We start from the raw sequence: 12,241 nt of genomic DNA on the forward strand, positions 1-12,241 counted from the left end.
ACAGTTACTCTTTGACAATTGGACTAACAATATTCATGGGGGATAGGGAAGACAACATACATGAGTAATGATACTCATAGGATTATATTGAATATATTGAATATGTAAACACATACAGCACTTCAAAAGAATGTAATAGAGTCACACAAACCACAGAATGATGATTTTTAAAGCAATACACTCCAAAATAGTCCACAAGCACAAGCCCTCCTAGAGGCAATAACAGTCCATAGAGAAAACACTGCCCAGTATACCCCGACAGTATCGTACATAATATTAAGACCATTTTGAAGACAGTCCTTCATCAAAGGGTACAGTGCGTCAAGGTAGGTCTTTTGTATTGTATTACTTTAAGAATCATCATTCTGTGGTTTGTGTGACTCTATGGTGTGCATTACATTCTTTTGAAGTGCTGTATGTGTTTACATATTCAATATAGTCAATCTCATATCATTACTTGTCTTAACAACTTTTTGGGAGAGTTTCCACCTTTCCAGTTCTAGACCTGAGAACCCAGCATTAGAAGGCATTCCCAGAACTCAATACAAAGTGGCTCGATTTGAGTCCCAGAGCATCAAGATGTCCAGGGTAGGAGCTTTCGAGAGTCAAAGCTCCCTTTGTCAAAACGATCCCTGATAAGCCCATGTTAGCGATGCCAAAAGAAGGAGAAAGGGTGGGGACCAGATGACCCTTTAGTTTACCCAACTGTCTCAAAGCAGGACCATCCATCCACCAGGCAACCTCTCGCAAATGAGACGGAGAGCCTCCCTTATAAAGAACATGAAAACAAACGCCATTCAGAACCAGTCTCTGGGCTGGCTCGGACATTGACCTGGCTGATGATCCTTCACATGTGGAGGAGGGCTGGTGGACCTCTTCTCTTTCCAATGCACATGATTTATCATTTACTTTATTCATTAAAGCATTCATATCCTGCCTTTCCTCATGGGTCAAGGTGGCTTACAATAATAGTTATAAACATTTCCATTTAAAAACAAAAGAGCAAACCCCAAACCTCTCCCCACCCCACCTTAAAAGACGCCTACCGTTCAATCCCCCTCAGAAGTCCTGGCAACTGGACAGGCCTTACAGCTTCCCCTGAAGATCTCCCAGGAGGGGGTCTCTCTTAATCTCTTCAGGGAGCCCATTCCACAGAGCCTGAGCCACGTGGGAAAGGCCTGAGTTCTGGTCGATGCTAGATGGGCCCCCCTAAGTGGTGGGACAGCCAACAGATGGCTTCCTGATTACCATAGCTGGGGCACAGGGACATACGGAAGGAGACAGTCCTTCAAATAATGTAATTTAGATACTCCAAATGAGCAGTTTACAGACATTCTGAGGGGGTAGAATAAACGTGTATAGACAAAGGAGTGGGATTGTGGAGGCAAATTCTGCTTCAGCTTAGACACATTCATTGGTTCATATCTATAGCATTTATATATATATATATACAAAGGTACACGCATATAGGACTGTCTGCTCACAATCAGGAGGAAAACCTGAGAAAGAGTTTCCAATCTTGTGTAGCAAGCGACATACATAGACTAATGCACATGAATAAACCTTATGCATATGTTCTAATGAAGATTAGTAGGTGGAGGGGGCATTGCTCGCTGCTACTTTTCTGCTCCCTCCATATACATTCCTTCCTGGTGGTGGAAAGTGCTGTCAAATCGCAGCCGATTTATGGCTGCCCTGGATGATTTTCAAGGCAAGAGAGGTTCAGAGGTGGTTTGTCATAGCAACCCTGGACTTCCTTGATGGTCTCCCATCCAAGTACTAACAAGACTGACCCTGCTTAGCTTCTGACATCTGAGAAGACTGGGTTAGCCTGGGCTATCCAAGTCAAGGCTATTCCCTCAGATTGTCCAAAAAGGGTTATGGTGTCCCATATCTTTGGGTCCTATTTCATGTGATTCTTGCCTCATGAAAAAAAGGGGACGAGATTGCACAGATCATGTGCATATGGAACTCCTCCGTCATCTCACAAGTTGCTTTAGGTATGTGATCAAAATGGTGACACATGCTTAGGGTTGCCAGGTTCCCTTGTCAATCCAATGGGGCAATTTGGGGGTGGGCAGGGACATCATGCGCAACATCCCCAGCACGATGACATCACCTGGAAGTGACGTCATTGCATCAGTGACACTGCATACAATGCTCTGGTTTTTGGGCAAAACTCTATCGTAAATTTGCCCTCAAACCATAGAGTTTTGCCCAAAAACCAGAGTGTCCCCTGCGTGATGTCTCTGATGTGATGACATCACTTCCGGGTGATGTCATCATGTCAGGGACATCACAGGCAATGTCCCTGTTTAGGGGCAGGGCTTCCCCCAACAGCCCGCTGGTCCACAGCAAGGAGAAGCCCCTGAAAGTGAGGGATCCTCTGCTCAGACCTGGGGGCTGGCAACCCTACACATTCTTCACCTCCATGCAAAGAGGGTTACTGTTGGTACTACCTCTTCAGCTTCAGTAGTTTCACGAGACCGACATTCCTCTGTTGAGCAAGAAGAATGTGGCTGAGTCAAGATGCAACAAGCACAATGGTTTGCTCTCCCATACCAGAGGCGGTATGCTTCTTTAAATCAGCTAGAGACCACAGACAGGATAATGCTTTTGCAGTCTTCCTGTCTGTGGGTTTCCTAGAGGCAGCCAGTTGGCCACTGTCTGAACACAGTGCTGGACTAGACGGGCCTCTGGTCTGAACCAGCATGGCTCTTCTTATGTGTGCCATTTTGGTTTAAGCAAGATATGCGCTGTAGCTGGGAATGTGGCAGAGGTCATCCGAATATGTGGCCATGAGCCCAACTGCAATGTGATGTCCTGCTTTGGCCCACGGCTAAGAGCATAAAGGTCATGTGAATTGGTTCTTACTGTGCTCTTGGCCACACACCCCAATTTTCTGATGCAAAGCCTTAGAGTACAAATGTCTCCCAGGCACGCAAAGGTCTGGAATCTTTTACAAGCTAACTTCCCTCCGCGGCAGGGTTCCGTTAGGGACTGGACATGCTTCTGCTTGGCAATGCGTAAAGGCAGGTTTGTGTGCAGTGAAAGTTTAGCCTGCCTGTGCTAAGCCTCTGCCCTGACCTGGATGGCTCAGGCTGTCCCAGTCTCATCTGCAAGCCAAGCAGGGTCAGCCCTGGTTTAGTATTTGGATGGGAGACCTCTAAGGAAGGTCCAGGGTCACTATGCAGAGGCAGGCAGCGGCAAACCACCTCCACTCGTCTTTTGCCCGGTAAACCCCTGCAGCGTCGCCATAGATTGACTGCAACTTGACAGCACTTTCCATCACCAATAAGCCTCCAGGGAAGAACACACAGAACTCCTTAACTGTGCAGCTCTGGCCACGACAGCTCTAGAATCCCATTTACAGCCCCAGCCTCTCTGCACTGCTGAAATAGCTTGTTCTATTAGGGGAGTCCCTGAATGTCCAGTTCTAAAATCTTCTGGCACAGACTATTTATTCCATAAAGATATTCCCAGTCCTGTTCACTGAATGCCTTGAACGGTTTGATTTCATCCCTCCTCCTTTCTTTACTCTGTAATCAAGTCTCAGTGAGAAAGGTGGTTTATTATTTATTTATTTATTTATTATTAGTTTGATTTATATCCCGCCCTCCCAAAGGCTCAGGGCGGCTCACATGCGGCAAAGCCGAGTGCAAAATACAATACAGTATATAATAAATAGAACATTTAAAATCACAATAAAACCTTCCAATAATACGGTGCTATACCTATATTAATCATCCAAGATGGGGACAACCCCCCCAGGTTTGGTGGTCAGCTGTCTCAGTATAAACTGAGTATAAACAAGACAAATAAAAAAAAATTGGGCAACATGCATGGGATTGCATGAACAATTTAAGGGAGTCTTTGGTATATCAGACCTGGCATTCCTTGGGCTTTTTTCCAGACAAGGGAAAACAGAATATTCCTTTTGCAATTAAATCTGGTGATCCCTTATTTCAGGGGTTACTCCCTTGCTCCTTCTTCCTTCCGACTTTCCTCTAACATGCCACAGTGCTCTGAATCCAGAGAGCCTTTTAGTTTGTGGATGAAACAGAAGGTTCAAGCTCCTGTTGAGCCAACATCACTCTTCCTCCCAGATACACAAACACATATGTTGGGAGTCACATTCCACGGTGCAACAAGACAAGATGGGAGACATTCTGGATCTTCCGTCTCACAGAGACATCTTGAAATAGAAATAACAGCCAACCTGTTGGGAGCTGGGCAATTTGAATCAGGGCCTTGGTGTTGGGCGGGCTGATAACCTTACCCCCCACACACACCCTTCAACCCCTCCCTTCGAGAAGTGCAATTTACCTTCCCAAAGGAAATGTGTGTTGCCCCTTTATTTGTTCGCTATAATGACAAACAGCGTGGCTCTGGCCCAATTTACACTGGGAAAAGAGCATAGAGGAAGGGGTTCTTCTCCCACCTCCATTATAATCCTGATCCAAATTCCCTTCTTCCCTCCAGCTGCTAGTTAGAGAAGTTTAATGAGCCAGATCTCTAATACCATGTCTAGTTATGGACACAGGGGGTACACAGGCATTGCTGCTAGGGTTGCCCTTCCTAGTCCCTGGTGGGGGATTTTGGGGGGCATTACCGGACGGGGTGGGGATGTCCCCAACATGATGACATCACACAATAGTGAAATCATCACGTTGAGGACCCCACACTTCTTGCCAAAAGCATTTAAAGGGTCCCTTTAAATGCTGTGGGGAAGAAGCGCCCCTCCCCCCATGCACACCTGCACTCCAAGCCATGAATTCTTAGCTTTGGGGGGCATTACTGGAGGGAGCGGGGACATCCCCAATGTGATGACATCACACAAAAGTGACATTGTCATGTTGTGGACCGGTGCCCCCCACTTCTTGCCAAAAGCATTTAAAGGGTCCCTTTAAATGCTGTTGGGAAGAAGTGGGGGGTGAGGTGGGGGGGGGTTTGAGGCCGCACACACCTGCAATCCAAGTTGTGAACTCAGGGTTGGGGCGCAGGCATGTATGGTCACCCTTCTTCCTCTCTCCCTCCTGCAAGATTTAAAGGGCCACCTGGAGGGCCCTTTAAATCTTGCAGTAGGGGTAGCCAGGTGGTCACTCATGGGAGTGGGGCTCCCCCCAACTGGCCAGCTGGCTGGTGATGGGAAGGAGTCCCTCCCCCAAATCAGGGAAACCCCCACTGGGACTGGGGATCTGGCAGCCCTAATTGCTACATCTGGTTCAGCACAATGAACTCTTGTCAAGGCCCCTGCCACATGGCAGGGGAAAAGCCTCTTAAGGCATGGCTTTTAAAAGCCGCGCCAATGTTGAGACGCCGCGGCGGGATCCCACGGATCCCCTGGCCACGGCGCCTTTTCTCCCCGGCGCGATCAAACGCCGGGGAGAAAACACGGCCCTAACCGGGAGCCGGCCGAACTGCGCATGTCAGAGCATGCGCAGTTCGGCTCCGGGCCGGGGTTGTGCTGGCGCAAAGACGTGCCGGCGATCAAACGCCCGGCTTGCCGCGCAGCTACAGGATGAACCACCAAGGTAGGTGGTTGCAAGTTGCGCTGGCTTTTCCCGGGAAAGGGCCAGTTCGGGTACGGAAGCAGGACGCTTCCCAGATGTTGTGGTGTGATCGCGCTGGTTTGATCCGCCCCCGAACTGTCCCGCAACTGGCCCAAATCCCCTTGTGTGGACGGGACCAACAAACCCCAAAACAGGAGCTCCAATGAATACTCATAATCTCTTGCATCCCCAAGGAGGGCCTCTGAATTGCACTTGATGGATTCAGCCACAGTTTTTTTTATCTGAACTGATCCCTCATGAACAGCATGAGCTCAACCATGCAGTTCCTCTGATGGAATGACATTTTTCTTAGCAGAACAGGGGCATAATCTGCCAGTTCTTCTTCCCACATGCCAGACCTCCATTTTGCCCTCTAGGCTAGGCTGTTACAGAGCATCTGCTGACTCCCCAAACAAACTTTCAAAGTGGTCAGAGGGCTGCAACAGGAAGGGGAAGTAGGAATGTCTGGCTCTACAAACTCCACAGATGGTTGGATACACTCCAGCATCTCTGTTATGCTATATGATGGTCTGGCTGCACAAAATGCTAATGATGTTCCACAGAAAATCCTTCTTTCTTAAATAAGCACACATAGGCCGTGGTCAGACGTGCCATTTGGTATGGAGGGGAAGCGAGCCTATTTCCCTTGGTGGAAATTGACATGGCATTGCACAATAACACATCCTTTGTAGCTGGGGGCTCAGCCCATCACTGCCCGATCAGATGGCATGTTCGGGAAAGTGCACTTTTTTTGCCTTTCCCCCCCATGCACATAAACGAGGAATCGCACCCCTGCACTGAGAGTTCCCTATGGAGTATGCGGTTATGCACATACTGCTAAGTGAGGAAAACAAAACGGCACCAAGTCAGGATGGAACGAGCATACCATCTCAACGGCATGAGACCATGCTTGAGTGATCAGACAGGGGAAAGTCCATCCATAGCTCGTCGGCAAACATTAGGACTGGACTTTCACCGGTGTCTTTTAACTCTGCTTCCGTGGTGGGGTAGCATGGGATGCTGACGGCTGTGGGACCTTTCCCAGATGTTGCTGTCTGATCGTGTCCTTTAGATCCATCAGGCATTCGCAGCTGAGTCGGATCTAAAGGCATGTCTGACTGCGGCCATACTCATGAATTGAAACTCCACGAAGTAAAAATATCTTCTTTTGTGTTCTGTTTAAACAAAGAGCAGGGGAGGGTGAGGTCACAGCCAGTATGGTACAGTGCTTAGGACTGCCAGCATCACGTTGAAAACATTGTGGGGATTTGGGGGCAAAGCCTGGGGAGGATGGGGCTTGGAGAGGGGAGGAACCATCAGTAGGGTATAATGCCACTCCCCCAAAGTCGCCATTTTCTCCAGAGGGACGGATCTCCATCATCTGGAGATCAGTTGTAATTCCAGGAGACCTCCAGGCCCCACCAGAATGTTGGCAAACATAGGAGTAGTTGGTACGTTAACCTAGGCCTGGGGACTCCTGAGCTAAAATCCCCATTCAGCCAAGAGGCTCACTGGGTGACTCCAGGCTGGTCGCCCTTTCTCAAGTCTCACCTCTTTCACAACTTTGTTGTGAGGAGAAAATGGAGGAGAACCACCTTGTGCTACCCTGACCTCCCTGGAGATGAGATAAAAATGCAATAGATAGAGGGAAGGAAGACATGGGCCTCTGTCCTGCTTCCCAGTATCCTTCAAAAGTAAAACTCCAAGTGGTATTGTTGGAACAGGGCCCTTAATCTCTGTGCCAAATGTCAGAAGAAAAGATTAAATAGCTATTCCTTTCGGAGGGAGCCCAATTACCTCTAGCATGCTTCCAAGTACAACAGTACACAGTTAATCCACACGAGACCTTGAATTCTTTGCTTTACCACACGACACAAGAATCTTAAAGGAAACTTGCCTGATTGCTTCGTTTCCCTCTTACTTTGTGTACAATTGCTTTTTAAAATGGCCAGTAGTCTGTTTGGCTTTCTACTACTTCTTGGCCCATGCAACCTGACTAGTCTTAGCGCTGTGTGAAACTACTGTTCAGGTACATTCTACTTGTGGATGGCTTTTCTTTTCTGAGAAATACGGATAGGATCAAAACCACTTCCCTCCCTCATCCCCACCCCCATCCCGATATAGCACAACCCATTGCCTACACTGCCAGCTCATTCTCAAATATTGGGTACATTCCAATTTTTATGCTTTTAACAAAACAAAATATACTTTTCTCTGCCAGGATGGATAAAGGAAGAGGGACAAAGTAGACAGTGGTATACAAAACAGGAACCTGAGGAAACTGTGGATTATGCAGGCATGTAGATCAGGGGTGGCCAAACTGCGCCTCGGGAGCCACATGCGGCTCTTTCACACATATTGTGCGGCTCCTGGCAGGGCGGCTCAGGAAGTGAAGTGGAGGCATGCCTCCCCAATCAGTCTTCCCTTCCCCAGCCAGTGTTCCCCTCCCTGGGTAGGCTTGGGGGGGGGGGCAACAGAGAAAGAAAGCAACTTTAAATGTGTTGTCAAAGTCCCCACTCCACCAGCTGGCTTGGAGAAAGCATTTGTCTCTTTAAATCCCTTCGCCAAGCTGGCTAGTATGGGTGGAGGGTTGGAGAACACATTTAAAGTTACTTTCTTTCCATCTCTCCCTTCCTTTCTCCCTCCCTATTTATTTGCTTTCTTTCCACTTCTTTCTTTACCTTTCTTTGTGTCTCTTCCTTCCTTCCTTCCTTCCTTCCTTCCTTCCTTCCTTCCTTCCTTCCTTCCTCTCTCTTCAACTCTTCCTTCCGTCCCCTCCCTCCCACATCTATTTGTTCTCTCTCTCTCTCTTTCATTCTTTCTTTCCACCTCTTTCTTTCTATCTCACTTAGACATATAAATATCACTGGACAAATAAATATCATTATCAATATCTGCTTTTACCCCTTTTGTTTTTATTTTAGGCAGCCTCATTTAATGTTAATAAAAAGCAAATTTGCATACTTTTCAATAAAAATGTGTCTGTAATATTTGTTCATGTCTTGCGGCTCTCAAACATCTGACATTTATTCTATGTGGCTCTTACGTTAAGCAAGTTTGGCCACCCCTGATGTAGATGAATTAAAGAAGAGCAAGAGAAAGGAAGGCAGAGCCTAGACACAGGAGAGGCTGTGCACTATTGGCTGGTAAGGAGCATTACCAAGCATTACCAGGTCAAAGTCTAATGTAGATCCTGTCAGGGGAATTCATCCAGTTGCAGCTTCCATTGTTACTACACCATTGTGACTTGGTTACCTTGAGGCAGTAACAAAGTCAAAAAAGGGTGGAGAAAGAAGCTCAATTTCCTTATGTTGGTTTGAAACAAACAGCTATTTCTTTTTCTTTTGAAATATGGTGTGAGGAAACCAGGGGCCTACTCATCCTATGTTGAATGAAAACCCAGCAGGACCAAAGTTATTTAAATGACTTCCCCATCAAATGATGACTTCTGATTATCTTTACAGACATCAAGACAAAGCAATTCTATACAAACTTTGATCTGTGCATCTTAACTTCAAATGAGTTGTGTGTGCAAAGGGCTGTCAAGATGCACTCAACTTATGGCAAGCCCCTGTAGGGTTTTCAAGGCAAGGGACTGACAGAGGCAGTTTGTCACTCCCTTCCTCTGCATAGCAACCCTGGGCTTCCTTGGTGGTCTCCCATCCAAGTACTAAACAGGGCTGATCCTGCTTAGCTTCTGAAATCTGATGACATCAGGCTAGCCTGGGCCCTCTGGGTCAGGTTACCTTATGCTTGTTAGGACACTACAGTTGCAAACCTAAGCAAAGAGACTGAAATGCACTTAGAAGCGTGTGCTGCTTAGGGCTGCACTGTTATCACAGCTGTACTGTTAGACACCTGGAGGTAGGATATAATTTTTTAATGAATTCCTTTTTCTCTCTTTAATTTATTTCTTAACCGTGACTGATTCCACTTGGAGGGTTTTCTCCATTTCAACAACTCTAGTCATACCCCCCCCCCTTTTTGTCTCCATTCAACATTGTCCTCCATTCTTGTGAACACCTTGTTATCGTTGTTGTTTTCCTAGTAGAAACTGATCTTTCCTGGCATGGTGTTGTCCGGGGTGACCTTTTTCATCTATCTGGAAAGAAAGGGACGCCTTGTGTCTGAATGAAAGGAAACGACCCCTTCACCCTCTTCTTCTGCATTTTTGCTGCCTTGGTTGTCATTGTCAGCACCAACAAAATTGAGATTGGGGGGGCGGGTGTCAGGGCAACTTACTAAATTACGACAATGTTCTGAACGTACATGAACACATGAAGCTACCTTATATTGAACTGGTCCATCATGGGTCCATCAAGGTCAGTATTGTCTACTCAGATTGGCAGCAGCTCTCTAGGGCCTCGAGGAAAGCTCTTTCACTTGACCTACTACCTGATCCTTCCAACTGAAGATGCTGGGGAGTGAACCTGGGACCTTCTGCATGCAAAGCAGATGCTCTACCACTGAACCACTGAGAGAACCACAGCCTCTTTCCCCATCTCCCCAAGCAGTAGGGGACAATTAGTCTTTTCACTGTAGATGACTGTGTGGGACACCCAGTAGCTTCCAGCAATTAGCATAACCAAAGAATTCAAGCATTGTGTTATTTTGGAGTAGTGCTATGCAAAGGCACATTTTTTTTTTTAAAAAAAGGGTAGTATTATGCTATCCTCAAGCACAGCTACCAAAATTTTTAAAAAGCGGATAGAGAATCATGGCAGCAATGGGGGGGGGAGTATCTGGCGTGAAAGGGAAAGCAAGGCTAACAAAAGCAATTCCTCCCCAAATTACCCTGTGCCATGCAGAATCTCTGTTGCAAGTGTGAACTGAGCAACAACAGCACTTGTAACATGACCATGGAAAACAACCATTTGTGTGGAACCAACCTTTCACTTAATATAACTGCTGTTCTATTTAAAGTCTTTGTGAACTGAAATGCCACACAAATGGCTTACATTTGCATGTCACTTAAAAGTTATTGATAGTATCTGGAAACTGTAACACACACACACACACACACACACACACACAAAACACCAGGGCACAGTATCCATTAGATTCAGAGATCCTGCTCACTGTACAGATGGCTCGGAAGCAGGAAATCCAAGAGAATATTTTACAGTTTAATTATGTTGACATTGCAGCAAGTATCTTTGCCAAAATGCCATGATGGATTTCATCATTAATGTTTGCAAAGTTGTCCTGAGATCCTTAGTCATTGTTTATGTTCTGAGGGTTTTTAAAAATATTGGTGCATTTTAGTGTGTGTGCGTGTGTTTGTGTGCCTAGAAGTCCTGGCAACCTCTGGTGACTCCTACTGAGACATGGAGGATGTTCAAAGAAGTGGCTTAATAGCCTACCTCTGTGTCCCCGCCCTGGTATTCTTTGGAGGTCTCCTACCCAAATACTTGTCAGAGTCGGCCCTGCTTAGCTTCTGAGATCTGACAAGATCGGGCTAGCCTGGGCTATCCAGGTCAGGGCTATGTTCTGAGTATGTTTGGCAGTATTATTGCAGCCACATGCTCTCCTATTATATAAGCAGAGTGGAAATTTGGTTTTTTTAATAGGGGATGGGGGAGGTAACGGTAGGGTTCCCAAATCCCCCCGGGGGGCGGAATTCCCCCCGGTTTCGAGCCCTGATTCCCGCTCCCGCGGTATCGGGGCCCGGGGGAAACCCCACCCCGTGCGTGCGTCACCCGGAAGTGACGTCGCACGCTGGGGGCGGGGGGCGCCCCTTTAGCGCGGCAGCATGGGGGCGGGGCCACGCCATTTGAGGGGAAAACAAAGAGTTTTCCCCTCAAATGGCATGGCCCCGCCCAGCGTGTGACGTCACTTCCGGGTGATGCTCCGGACGTGCACACGCGCGCACGTCCCCAGCCGGCTCCCGGAGCGACAGGACGCTCCCCCGCTGGTAAGATTTTTCTATTTGGCAACCCTAGGTGACGGCCATGAACATGTGCCTGACTTTACCAGGCACCTAGAATGGGAGGCACACCCACCTGCTGGAAAGTTGCTGAAGTCTGACCCCAAATGGAATGATGACTCCAAAGTAGGATTGCCAACTCAGTATTTGGAAATTCTGGGAGATTTGGGGTTGGAGCCTGGGGAGGTCAGTGTTTGGAGAGGGCAGGGACCTCAGTGGGGTACAGTGCTATAGAGTCCACCCTCCAAAGCAGCCATTTTCTTCTGGGGAAATGATCTCTGTTCTCTGGAGACTAATTGTAATTTTGGAAGACCTCCAGACCCCACTTTAAAGCTGGCAACTGCTCCCATGTGCATGGGCTGGGATCCATGAGAGTTAAGTGGATTTGAATCTGGTTCGCTGAACACTGAGGCATCAAAATGTAGAATATTGCCCTGACCTGGATAGCCCAGGCAAGCCCAATCTCGTCAGATCTTGGAAGCTAAGCAGGGTTGACTCTGGCAATGACTTGGAAGGGCACCCTCCAGGGAATACCAGAGGTGGGAGGCAAGGGTAGGCTTTATTCAGCCACCTCTCTGAATATCCTCCAGGCCCTTTGTAGGGATCAGCCACCAGAGGATGCCATGACTTCCAGGTACATGCGCTCTCTCTCTCTCTCTCTCTCTCTCTCTTTCTCTCTCTCTCTCTCTCTCTCTCTCTCTCTCTCTCTCTCACACACACACACACACACACACACACAAAATATAAAAATATGTCACACACC

The 12,241-nt window shown here is 47.5% G+C and overlaps 1 protein-coding gene across 1 annotated transcript in view; it reads right to left on the reverse strand.

The window, feature by feature from the left end:
* The window catches only part of SYNE3 (spectrin repeat containing, nuclear envelope family member 3), an 82,444-nt gene that overhangs the window by 68,013 nt on the left and 2,190 nt on the right, over positions 1-12,241 (reverse strand). The window lies entirely within an intron of this gene.

This window comes from Gekko japonicus, unplaced genomic scaffold (assembly GCF_001447785.1).
Source record: "Gekko japonicus isolate JY-2015 unplaced genomic scaffold, Gekko_japonicus_V1.1 scaffold917, whole genome shotgun sequence".
NCBI classification, from domain to species: domain Eukaryota; kingdom Metazoa; phylum Chordata; class Lepidosauria; order Squamata; family Gekkonidae; genus Gekko; species Gekko japonicus.